The sequence below is a fragment of the Colossoma macropomum genome, unplaced genomic scaffold (genome assembly GCF_904425465.1).
Source record: "Colossoma macropomum unplaced genomic scaffold, Colossoma_macropomum, whole genome shotgun sequence".
In the NCBI taxonomy this organism is placed as follows: Eukaryota; Metazoa; Chordata; class Actinopteri; order Characiformes; family Serrasalmidae; genus Colossoma; species Colossoma macropomum.
Window position 1 is genome coordinate 45,118,380 of NW_023494791.1, and position 13,308 is coordinate 45,131,687.

The 13,308-nt window shown below is 43.3% G+C and overlaps 1 protein-coding gene across 5 annotated transcripts in view; it reads right to left on the reverse strand.

The window, feature by feature from the left end:
- Positions 1-13,028, reverse strand: part of esr2b (estrogen receptor 2b) — a 58,684-nt gene extending 45,656 nt beyond the window's left edge. The window contains exons 1-2 of one of the 5 annotated variants that reach the window (XM_036575144.1): positions 12,953-13,008; positions 12,075-12,181 (exon numbers count right to left, since the gene is read on the reverse strand). The gene's annotated coding sequence lies outside the window, so the exon portion shown is untranslated. Of the gene's footprint in view, positions 1-5,245; positions 5,416-12,070; positions 12,182-12,479; positions 12,913-12,952 lie in introns of those variants that run through there. The other 4 variants (XM_036575141.1, XM_036575142.1, XM_036575143.1 and 1 more) reach the window with 4 other exon arrangements.
- Between the last annotated feature and the right edge of the window lie 280 nt (positions 13,029-13,308).

Consider the following 13,308-nt stretch of genomic DNA (forward strand, 5'->3'; position numbering starts at 1 on the left):
GGGCACATATTTTTCAAAAAACAAAAAACATTTCTCAGTTTCAACATTTGATATGTTGTCTTTGTAGTATTTTCCTTTAAAAATATGGTTTACATGATTTGTATATCATTGCACACACACACACACACACACACACACACATCCTCCAAACCGCTTATCCTCCTGGGTCGCGGTGGGGTGCTGGAGCCTATCCCAGCCGTCATTGGGTAGAAGGCAGGATACACCCTAGACAGGTCGCCAGTCTATTGCAGTGCATATCATTGCATTCCATTTTTATTTACATTCTGCACAATGTCCCAACTTTTAATATACATACATACATATATATATATATAAAACAGTCATTCTGTGAAAACGTTCCAGAACCATTTAATCATGCAAAGGGTTCTGTGAGCCTTCATGGTTCTGTATCTTTCTGTACCTAGATACCATAGAGAAACCAATTCCTGATTGGCCAGTTTTCCCTCTTGGCCACTGAAAAACAGAACCCTTTTGTTTCCATCCAAAACAAAGGAAGAGTAGTACTGTGTGATCTCACACCTAGGGCTAATTTAGTGTGTCCAATTGACCTGACCACAGTTTAGGAGGAACCCCCCATAGACAGAGAGAACATACAAACTCCACACAGAAAGGACGCTGGTCACCCGGCTGGGGAATCGTACCCAGGCTCTTCATGCTGTGAGGCGACAGCGCTACACAAAAAATCACTCAATCATATCGTGGCTCCATTATCGTGATCATATTGTGGGGCCTACAGCAATTCTCACCCCTAGAGTAGAGCACACTAGTCTGCTTTAGCCCTGGTCAGCTGTTCCCTTGACCAGTGCAGCTTTGCATTTATTAAAAGTAGTATAATGTATAGCCTTTAACACACCAGCACCTTCGCCCCACTGAGAGACCAAGAGCCAGACACACATACCTAAGAAGAACAAAAGGCCAAGGACAGGGCACGCACACACAGACACACACACACACACACACACACACACACACACACACACACAGACACACACACACACACACACACACACACACACATCCTGCTTCCATCCTAATAAGGCCACTTCAGCAGTTCAGCTTCTTTACACATTAGACAATCAAATTTAGTTTGCCTCTTAACTCGTTCAAAAATTTAAATTTTCTCCAAATACATCTAAAAAAGCTGCAACTTCACAACATTTCAAGTTGTGAACAAGTGAATTTATTTGGAAGCAGTAAAAAAAATAATTCCTTTCATCTAAAAAGCCACAAATTAACTGATAATGTGATGTACAAACAGTGCAAACCACACTAGCATCGTCCCATTTAGCTAATCCACTTTGTTTGAGAGGTGGCGAACTTAAAGGAATGGCCAGTCTTTTGGGGTTAGGAATAGCCTCACATGGACACTGAGGACCTGAGTAAAATGGATTTCTTAACAGGAGCGAATCATTTCAAAAAAAGAGATGGTAAAAAAAGCACGGCGGGAGTCGAACGCATAAAAATGCACATGATTTCATCAGCGCAAAGAGTGCTCCTACGGAAACTCCCCTAGCCCATGCAGTGTCTTGTGCAGGCGAAAATACAGCCGAGAAAGAATTCAAAGAGCCTGTTGCCTGTTGTTCTCTATGTGAGGCGATACGTCTGCGCGTCGGCCATGTTGGAGAGGTCAAGATCCGCTTGTGAACAAATTTACTTATATTGAGAGACGAAGAGTCTCAGGATTAAATCTGCCATAACTTCCTATAATGAGCTATGGTCTGACTGCAGAGCCGCAGATTTACACACCTGTAGTTTCAGTTCCAAGTCCAAAGTGGGTCACACACACAAAAAAAACAAAAACAAACAAACCTATACCTCACAGTCCTACCTCATGAACTGGTCAGCGGAGTAGCAAGTAGTTTGTTGTTGACACCACCAATTTCCATTCACTCTGGGTTGGCTGCTTCTGTCTGTCTGTCTGTCTGTCTCTCTCTCTCTCTCTCTCTCTCTCTCTCTCTTCTTTAAACCTCTGCAACTCCTTTGTGTTTTCTGGCTCAGATTGATATGGATCTACGACATTTTGGAAAGAGACCTCCTTGAAGTCCTCCTCATACTCTGCCATCTTCCAAAATAGGTAAGAAAATCATAAAAATAAACTGTAAACAAAAGCCGTTCCTGGCGTTAGCCGTGCTGAATCATGTGTTGAAGGCTAGTACCAACAAAAGCATGTTAGCTTGTGTTCATCAGTTGTAAAATGCAGTTTTGAAAGGAAAGACAAATAACCCTGGAGTAACACATCATACTAAAATACATTTGGGCCAAAACTTTATCACAAAACTATCATAAAACAACGGGGAGGGAGCTTTCAGACATTTAACTCCTCAGATGTCCGGTTCTTATCATCACTGTGAACAATTCTGACTCTCTAAGTCTCTCTAGAGCAGAGCCCGACAACGTGTGGCCCTGGAGCTGCATGCAGCTCTTTCACTGCCCTGTTGTGGCTCCACAGCAGAATCAGATTTGTAGGTAAAAATAAAATAATCCTCCTTTACAGTAAAATAAAGCTCTGCTGATCGTTCAACACAGTTTAACAATAAATGGTCTTAAACTCTGAAGTTAATGTAGAACTGCTAATTCACCCTTTAACCCTGAAGGTTAGTGCTCAGACTGTTGGTTACCATAGCAACACAACAATCTCGCCTAGCTAGCAGAACAAAAATGCAAAGAGAAAAATTTAAGATGAACGTTGATAATTTGGAGCTGAATGGACTTATTTGTGTTTATAATCACTCCAGCTGGTTTCCTGATACGTTTAATCTGCACTGAGAAACTGTCAAACAAAAGTCACAAAGCTGAGGTCAGTTTCTTGTTCGAATTTTCTTGTTCCACCTTAAATGGTGAGACAGTTAGCTACATATTTAGCTACATTCTGGTGCCTCAAATAAGAAGCTGGAGAATGACGAACTGACTTCAGCCTCGTAAAGAATCAAACATTTGAGAGACGTTTTACACGAAACTATTTTACTTTTGCGGAAAAGTTTCCTGCTGGAGATGCGAGAAAAAGCAGCTATAGCTGAGCTAAAGCTTAAAGCAGAGCAAAGTAAGTCTACATTTTTGTTTTATATTATATTTTTTAGTCTATTCTAGTACATCAGCACCTACTGAGACATATTTACAGCCAAGAAGGCAAAATGGACATGAATGTTGTGGCTCCCAAGGTGGTTAGATTTTGTTGAAACTTTAATAAAATGGCTCTTCTTAACATTGGGGTTGCCGACCCCTGAGCTAGAACAAAACGTTTCATACCAAACCACTCTGCATGATTTTGTTGACACATTAACCATGTAATTATGCAGAAATCTTCCTCTTTAAATCACAGAGCTGACCTGAGGTGTGTTGAAAAGCTTTATTAGGCACCTTCTGTTTTTTCTTTAAGGGGGATTTTTTCCTGAGTGTCCGTACTCCAGTGTGACCATCATTCAGAGGGCATATTACTGCTGACGTGAATAAAGGAAAACCAGGGCTGGAGTTTCAGATCAGGAGCGCAGTATAATAACTGTATGATTATAGATATAGCAGTAAGGCCAGCAAGGTGAGTGGGTGATGATTTAGACATGCACAGCACTAAAAGCTGTACATATACTTTTATTACTTGTTAGCTGCATTAGCCTTGTAGCTCCTCCTGACTAAAACAACAAATAGCAAACATGTCGTTTGACAACAGTTGTTTTAAAGAAGAAAACTGTGTAAAACTTTTTTTGATGAAGTGTCTTTTCCACACATTCCTACAGCGTACGTACACACACACACACACACACACACACACACACACACACACACACACACACACACCATACAGACTGGACTGATCCACACACAGTTAATGCCCATCGTTCCCACGTTCACATTTAATCCCGAATGCTCTCCGGCACATTCAGCTTCCCTAATTAAGACGAGTTCAATGCTTCAGAAAAGAGCTCGACTGTCTGAGAGAGAGTGAGCGAATGTAGGGAGAGGGAGAGAGAGAGAGAGAGAGAGAGAGAGAGAGAGAGAGAGAGAGAGAGAGAGAACAAAAAGCTGAGCTTTCAGAGGCGAACAAAGTAGATGAGTGCTTTACTGCCTGGAAAATGACAAGGAGGAAAATATCAAGGACTCAAAAAGATTCAGAGAGGAAGGAGAAGAGACAGAGCCAAAAACAAGAGAGAGAAAGAGAGGGGCGAGAGAGAGAGACAAAAAAAGGGAGAGGGAGAGAGAGAGGGGAGATGAGAGAGAGTGGAGAGACAGAAAGGGAGCGAGAGAGAGGGGAAAAGACAGTGCAGAGAAAGAGAGAGAGTGGAGAGACAGAGAAAGAGAGAGTTGGAAAGTGTGGAGAGAGAGGAGAAACAGAAAGAGAGCGAGAGAGAGAGAGAGGGGAGGGAGAGAGTGGAGAGAAAGAGCGAGAGCGAGAGAGAGAGAGAGAGAGAGAGAGAGAGTGGAGAGACAGAGAAAGAGACAGAGTTGGGGAGAAAAAGAGAGTTAGAAAGTGAGGAGAGAGAGAGGAGAGACGAAAAGAGAGTGAGGAGAGAAAGAGAGAGAGAGTTGGACAGAGAGAGAGATACAATCAGAGACAGAGAGAAGGATACGGTCAGAGAGACAGAGTTAGACAGAGACAGAGAGAGAGAGGCAGTCAGAAAGAGAGAGAGAGAGAGAGAGAGAGAGAGAGAGACAGTCAGAGAGAGAGAGAGACTTTTGACAGTCCTGTATTGTACCAGCTTTTTCTTCAAAAGAGTCATAAAACAAAACTTTATAAATATGTAAAAACCAAACACACAAAATTACAGTTTGGCTCATCTGAACTCAGGAGTGAAGCCTCACACACCAAACACACAGCCTCACCACACCGCCTCAAAAGACTCCATCAGACATGCTCTTATAATAATTAAAATCAATTAAAATCCATGATCTGACCAGCCTAGAGAGTCCTTGTGGCATCGCAGTCAGTACCATGGGCCACCTTGTTTTTAGACTGACATGTATGGCCATTTTTGCCTGCCCAAAGGATGAAGTTGATCAGTTGGCACTTAGACTTCTCTCTCTTGACGTACTTGAAACCAAGGATAAAGGTCTGAAGTGTAAAAGTCACATTAACAGACAAAAAAAAACATTCTTTGAAACTTCAAATAAAGAGTAGAACCTAAAACAGTGCATGAAAGTGTGAAACAGTTTCTCTTTGAGGACAAAAAGGACAGAAATAAGTGTTAACTGAGATAATACTGTGTAAAATCCTCCACTGCAGGTCAGCTACCTTTTTAGTTGATGGTGGTTTATACAGTGCTCTCCACTCTGGCTTCACATCATCACTCAGATTAAAAACATCACGCCACGGTGCGTCAGTTCTACTTTGCTGTCTTTTCTTATTCAGTACCTTCACACAGGCTCTGCACAGCAGCTTCCACGACACTGTCCATTCCAGACTCCCCCTCACACTCCAGAAGGAGGCCTTCACAGTCCTGTAAGTCCAGCATGGTGGTGATGATGTCTGAGAATGGGTCATGCTCCGTGGGACTAACCAACCCCTACACTGTAGTCTCTCACCTGCTCCCATTCCTCAGGAGAGAGGGCTGACCTCCAGCCCTCGAGCAGCTGAGTCACTATTCGCAGAGATCTCACCCCTCAGCCTCGCAGCCATGTCCTCCACCTGAGCAACATCCGATCCTGCAACGTCCACCAACCGACAGAGGGTTATGACTCCCGAGGACAGCAAGACTCTGGTCAGTGCAGGGGTGATCATGCCCACCAAGTCCAAGAGCCAGTGTCAAGCAGAGCCAACCTTTTTATTTCCATTAAAAAAAGTTCAAGTCCTCGATAAAAACTATGGACTATGTCCAGTGCTTTAGTGTTCATTAAAAACAAAGCTCTGTCCAACCCCAGACCAGCTACTGTGTGTAATATCCTGCAAGACACAGGGAACAGTGAGAAGTCTCTGGATGAACTGGAGTTGGAAAGCAGGGGTCCTACAAGTCAGGTGGACAAGTCCTTGCCCCCTCTCCTCTTTTGGCAGATGTAGAACACCCAGTGCAGTTGATCCCAGAAGGAGTTCACTAGCGCAGCCTGCAGGTTCACCAACAGATTCGGTGGGGGGTCCACACAAGCCAGTTTATGCCCAGAGTGATGATGCATCAAATTTGTTAACAAGTACCCTTCCCCGATAGGACATCTGGGAGACTAACCCATTTCCACTTACTAAGATGACCTTTTACCAGTTCTTCGCACTACAGGTACTGTCCCCCAAATACACCCCCAGATATTTAAAACCACCCCTTCTCCACATTAACCCATCCGGAAGTGTGGGTTCTCCACCATCCCACTCCCCAACTAAAACTGCTTCACTCTTAGTCCAGTTTACTTTTGCAGACGATAAAACCCTAAAAACATTTCAAATGTAAGCTAAAATGTCCATCAGTCTGGGTATTTGCTATCACAACGAGGTTGTCTGCGTACGCTGAGACACACAGAGGAATGGAACAGTTGGGTATAGACAAACCAGAGATGCAGTCTCTCAGAGGTTCTTGAGCTCCCTTACGCTGTTCTAAAGAACACCCAGCACGTCCTGACCCAACACTGACCAAAATGCTTTGTAGAATTTGAGAGGTGGACCGTGAATACCTGGCGCCCTACCATTCTCCATGCCCTGAAGAGCCTCATATAGCTACCAAAGAGAGAGATCAGCATCGAGCATCTCAGCAGACTCTTTTGTGAGCTGGCTGTGGTCATGGAAGAACCTCTCCTCCACCTCTCGTGCTTCTGCCCACTCGCTCTCGTACAGCTGACAGTCTGCTGGCGAATTTCAGAAGGCTCAGATAAGAGATCCCCTGATTCTGGCGCACAGCATACATATACCTTTTCTGTCCATTTCTGTGCTCTAGACCGAAGCAGAACTTTGAAGGAGCACCCGTTTCCGACACACACTGGAATGCCCAGAAGGTCAGCTAATGCAGTCATTTTAGTTCTCAGAGCTTCAATATACCCCCAATTTACTGTGGTCTCTGCTAAACTCTGGAGCAACACTATTTCAGTCTCCAGAGCTTTGAGAGATCTGGCTATGTCTCTTGTGACACTGAGAGTGCACTGCTGACAGAATACTTTGATTTGCATTTTAGCTACGTCCCACCACTCTTCAGCCCACTCAGCAGTATTACTAACATCACTGTGGGTTTCTTTTAAAAACGTAACAAATTTTCTTCGGCTTCACTCTTTTAACACAGTCTCTTGCCCCATTAATGTTCAAACTTGCAATTCTAATATCAGAAAACAGAAACAAACACTAAAAACAAAGGCCATTCTGAACCAGAGAAGGCAGAAAATTTCAGACCTCATCTTCAGTGCTTACTTTATTAAGTTTAGTCAGTGTCTTCTTCAGTCTGTAGATCTCTAAAGCAGTGAAAGACCCTTCCCTCCTGAAATGTCTGACCTAATGAATGAACTCTCTTCAACTGCTCTTCAACACGCCTTTCTGGTCCTTAGTGACCCGCAAGAATTTTCTAATGCTATCAACAGTACAAAGCAAACACATGTTCTCTTCTTGAGAGCACAGAGACCAGCCTGAGTCAGAGCCATCACTCTTGGACTCTCCTTCCCTCAGCCCTGCTTCTTTCTTTTATGAGGAACTTTAAAAACAGTCTCCTCCTCCATTTCTGTCTCCACTGCTGTACCAGCTAGATTGTTCTCAGTACTGCTGTCCTTTCCCTTTTTATCTTGCTCCCCTGGGTCAGGAATCCCCTGCTCCTGCTCCTCACCACCAGACTCTTCCACAGCGGGTTCCCTCTCAGTTGGCACCACTGGGAAAGACTCATTCGCGGCCAGAGCAGCCCCAGCTGACATTTCCAAGACAGGAATGGCTGTGGCCGGCTCCTCCGCAGGCACCGCAACCACCGGGTCCCGCGCAGCTGGCTGAGCAGCAGCCACAGGGAGGAAGGCCACTGCGGGCTCAGCCGCAACAGGCCTGGGCCGCTCTGCACTCCCGGCATCGTCAGCGTTGACGTTAAGTCGTTCATGGCAGGCTTGGACGAGATGTCCGGTCAGGCCGCACCTGAAGCATTTCATGTTCATGTCAGATGACACAAACACAGAATACTCAAAGCCCTTCACCCTGAACTTCAACTCCCAGATCCAGCTCATCCTCACCATCTCTCAGCACCATGCACACCAACCTCCTGAAAGATACCAGATGCTCAATCAGGGGAAATCTACAGCCAAGCGGGATCTTTTTAATTGGGGAACCAAGTTTTCCACACCGGGACAGCTCCTGAGCAGCTCATCAGATATAAACGGAGGAACGTTAGACAGAACCTTTTTTGATGGAGTACTGAGAGAAGAACTGATACGAATTGATCATCAATGACCAGTCCACATGTACACATTCACCCATAACAGAACACAAGCACAGTGAGACAGCCGCTCTCTACAGCACACACCCACAGCCTCTCATGCCAGTACAGGTGGGCAACATGGGGAAAACATCTAACTGCAATTTTTCCTATCAATTCATAACTGTATACTGAGTTCTAGACCCTGAATTTGAATTTCAGGACGTCAACTTTCTTTTTGGCAATTACATTATTTTAACTAAAGACAAGTACTTTAGTGTCTTTGGCAAGCAGCCACAGGCCAGGAGGACCAGCATATCCACTTTTTCTGGCTTGATGTTTGAATGCTGAACATACTGTCCCAAACCGTTGTGGGTGTTTGGGTGTATCTGATTAGTCTAACTTGTACAGGCAGTTCACAACCTCAGTGTTATTATGTTAAATGTCTCCACTTAAAATTTAAGACAACTCGATAAACTGCAACTTCAACTTAAACACAATTCACCGTTCCCTATTCTTGCGTTTTGCATGACGTCACACTGTATAGTTGCCACTATTCTGAGGACCGAATCAGGGAGTGACTGCGCTGTGCGATGCCTTTAATTTGCTGTGCTTTGTGAATGATTCACCTGCGACACGCGACAGAAGCCGAGAGACAAGAAACACACAGACCTTTAATTCAGTGTTTTGCCTCCAGGCTTGGAGCCGCTGCACTGTATAGTTTAGTGTTTCTCTGCTGTTCACACCTCGTTCAGCTCAAGAAGGGATTAATTAGCTAATAATATCAGGTGTTTTAACCAGGGAAACCACAGTTATGCAGTGCAGGGGTTTCAGGACTGGAGCTGAACTCTGAACTAACTGCACCAGCAAACTTACAAAATCATGTCTGTCGAAACACGACGTCGTTTTCCGACGTTTATGTTTCTCCATTCAAACGTCATTTAAATCAGAAACAGAGAGTAAAGTTATACCGGCTGTCTGCAGCTCCGTTAGGGGGACGACTGTTCATCTCTCGGCTGTTAACATTGGCTAAAGTTATCTAAAGGCCAGCATTGCTCACATCTGTGTTAATTAGCTGAAGTCATTATCCTTCTATGATGACAGTTTTCTTTTCTTTATGCAACACCATGAGACCACCATGAGACGTGAAAAGCTGGTGGGCTTCTGTGCTTTTAAATGCTTTGAGAGATTCTCCAGAATAGGGAGACGGGTTGTGTATGAGGTAAATATATCAGGAAAACACAATTTTGGTAGCTTTTCCGTCAGTTAAAATGGGACCAGGAGTTCCGGGGGAAACTGTATAAGGATCGCAGCCTATTTTATCAACTTTGTTGAGGTAACATTTTTTTTCTCTTCCAAAGTAAGGAGAGGAATTTTAGCCGTCTTTCACCACGTTCACGCGGAGCAGCAAAGCCAGAAATTCTGCCTCAAATATGGCGGCCGCAACAGAAAAATCATGTGACTGAAACCCTGGGATATACGAGCGGAGACAGGGCTGGACCGATGTTGTGACTGTAGGCTGAGAAAAGTTTGAGGTCTGTCTTGGACGAAGACATAATATGTGTGATGAAAGCATAACAGAGTCAACAACTGTGGTGAGGCGCCTGGAGTGAGACTGTCAGGTGGCTGGAGTGAGAATGGAGTGGGTTTTTCAATTCTGCATGCACAAATGTCCACTCACTGTCACTCATCTGAACCACAGCTCACTATCATTAGCATCTATATGTAATAATAATGTCTTATATGTATTATATATGTGTATTATATATGTAAGTATATAAAATACATACAGGACATTACATATATATATATATATATATATATATATATATATATATATATAATAATATATATATATATATAAAATCTGTGTAGCATCTATATGTAATAATAATGTCCCATATGTATTGTGTAAGCATCTGTGATAATAATAATGTTCCATATGTAGTATATGCATGCAAGTATCTATACGTAATAATAATGTCCCATGTTTTATATATGTCGTCATAATGTCCTATATGTATTATTCATAATAATAACATCCATTATGTATTTTCTAGGTATCTATAAGTGATAATTGTGTTGCTTTTGTAGGTTAACACTGTTTTCCTCTGGTTCCACTACAAAGGCAGGACACAAAGCTGACTCGACACTGTCCACTCCTTTAAGAGCGTGCTTTGGCTTTTCAGCTACAGCTTGTTTTGATAACATGGTGTACTAGATCTGGATAATGCATTCAACAGGAAAGGCCGTTAAACAAAAGCCCGTCCTTGGCTGCTCACAGACGATGGCCCAGCAAATTATAACAACCGGAACATGCGTAAAACCACACAAAGAGTGCAGTGTGTCACAGAGAGAGTCGCAGCAGAAAGTGTCTGCAGGAGCTACAGGACAGCAAAGAACAAGATGAATGAAAGTGACCCACAGTGGGTCAGTTTCTCTCTCAACAATGTTCACCACTGGACCCTCCCTCTGTCCACGTGCTGCCAAGTATTTGAGAAGATCCACCTACTCTGTCCGATTGCAACACAGACCCAGCCGAGATAAAGTAACGGGTGTGTGAGCCTCCGTCTCCTTATCGGCTCTGCTTATCTCCTCTAGACAAACTCTGATAATGACCGAGCATCGCTCGCTCACCAAGCTGGACGCTTTTCACTCCTCATTACTTTCTCCTCTAATCTGCCTCAGAGTAACTGGTTTCCATAGCTGAGACGATGGCGGATGCTGTAAAGCTTCTTTGCAGCTGTGAAGGCAGTGACGCGCTGCCGTTTCTGACCCAGGGAAAGAGAGGAAAAGGCTGAGGAAATTTAAGGAACATGGAGACTCATCTGCACTGCCTCAGAACTGCCTTAGAACCTTTACAATGACAGCGAGCAATAAATATACTATTAAAAGCAACCAAAACGCTAAATGGGATGAAGAGGTGACTACTGCACCACTGCTGCCATTAGCAATAACAACAGGCTAATATTGAACACTATGCAGGCACCAGTGAGAATTTTGGGCAATGCAAATGATTTTCATGTTAAACACACACACACACACACACACACACACACACACACACACACACACACACACATACATATATATATATATATATATATATATATATATATATAAAATATATCACACACACACACTTTTTTCATAAACCGCTCATCCTACTGGGTTGCGGGGGAGCTGGAGCGTGTGTGTGTGTGTGTGTGTGTGTGTGTGTGTGTGTATATTCTTTTTGACCATCTATAGGACATTCTCCATCAATCTGAAGAACCCTGTAATCATGCAAAGCTTTCTTTGAGAGTGCATGGTTCTGTACAGAAGAACCATTTTCCTCACTAAAGAACCTTTAAAGAACCTTGTTTATAAGCGTGTAGGGCAATGCAAAGTGCAGTAAAGTGGTTATACTGCAGGTGTTTTAGCGCAGTAACCCAGCGTCACTTCTGGAGTTCAACTACTGTTAATAATATTAGGTTAATAATAACAGTAATGATAGCAACAACAAAACCAAGGCAAAGAGAAGATGAAGAATATGATGAAGACAAACAGGTGGAAGCTATTCCATTAATAATAACACCAGACTAACAGTAATAAAATTACGCATGCATAGTTTATATGCCCAGATCTGTCGATGCTGATGCCAAAATATACGACATTTTGATAGAATCTACCAAAATCAGCATATATTACATGCATTTGTGTAGAGTTACAAATGCAGCACAATGAATAAAGTGCAGATATTTAGCAGAGTAACCCAGCCTCACCTACACGTTCAGCTCTTCAGGACTTACGTCCCCAAATGTCATATTGAAATATCAGCCAAATGACAAACACATGTCCAATTCCAATTTGAATCCAGTATCATCGTCCATCATCTAATAAAAACGGCAACAAGATAAAAAGAAAAGAGGAGGCCATTACTACACGACACCACTATGGCCACTATACGATAATATTAGGCTCATAATCATAAATAATAATAGCAACTGGACTGGAGAGGAGAAGAAGAAGAAGAAGAAGAAGAAGGAGAGGCACCTGCTGCACTAAGACCACTACCATTATTAATAATAATGGACTAATAATCAAAAACAATAACAATAATAGCAACAGCAACAAGACCAAGACAAAAAGCTGCCTTACTACTAATAGGCTAATAATAACCATAACACTTACAGCAACAGCAACAAGACCAAGGCAGATAGAAGAAGAAGAACAAGAAGAACCAAACACTGTGCTGTTATTAATACTACTTATACTAATACTAATACTAATAATACTAATAATTATTATAACAGAGTAAAAGACAGGCCTGTTGATACTGTACAGTGCATTCGATTCATAACAGGTGATCATAAACTTTCTATTGATGTCTTTACGTTCCTGATTCACTGCATTATGTCCAGTGAATGACCCTTTAAAGGCGCTCAGCACTAACTAAAAGTCCGGCAGTTCTGGAGTTCCGCTGAGCGCCGCGGTCAGATCAGAGAGCAGAGATTTCAGCTCAGAGCAACTATTAAAGCACTAAACTCCGACTTTCACTCAGTCATTCCGGTCAAAACCCCGCGGACTAACTTTCTAAAGCTGTTCAGCGAGGAAAGCTCGCGATCGCAAACACGGAGCGGCGGTGTTGAGGAGTGCAGACTCACCGCGGACACCAACAGCTGCGACAGGGCAACGCTCCGTGTGCACGAGCGCGTGTGCGCGCGAAAAAGCGTAACCGAGCCCAGAGGAGGGCGGAGTCACGTGACGGGTGGGTGGGTGTGGGGAGGGGCGGTGGAGGGACGAGTCACTACACTGATTCGATTCGTTTGTGCTCGGTGATTCGATCCAACAAAACAGAGTGAAGCTTCCAGATATATACATACCTGCTGCTGCTGCTGCTGCTGCTGTATCTTGTATCTCCATTCTGGCACTCTTCATTTTTTTTTACATATTTTGTGGAGGCGAGTTGTCCCTTTATGATATGTCAATTTTATGATGAATGGACCAACAGACTGATTCA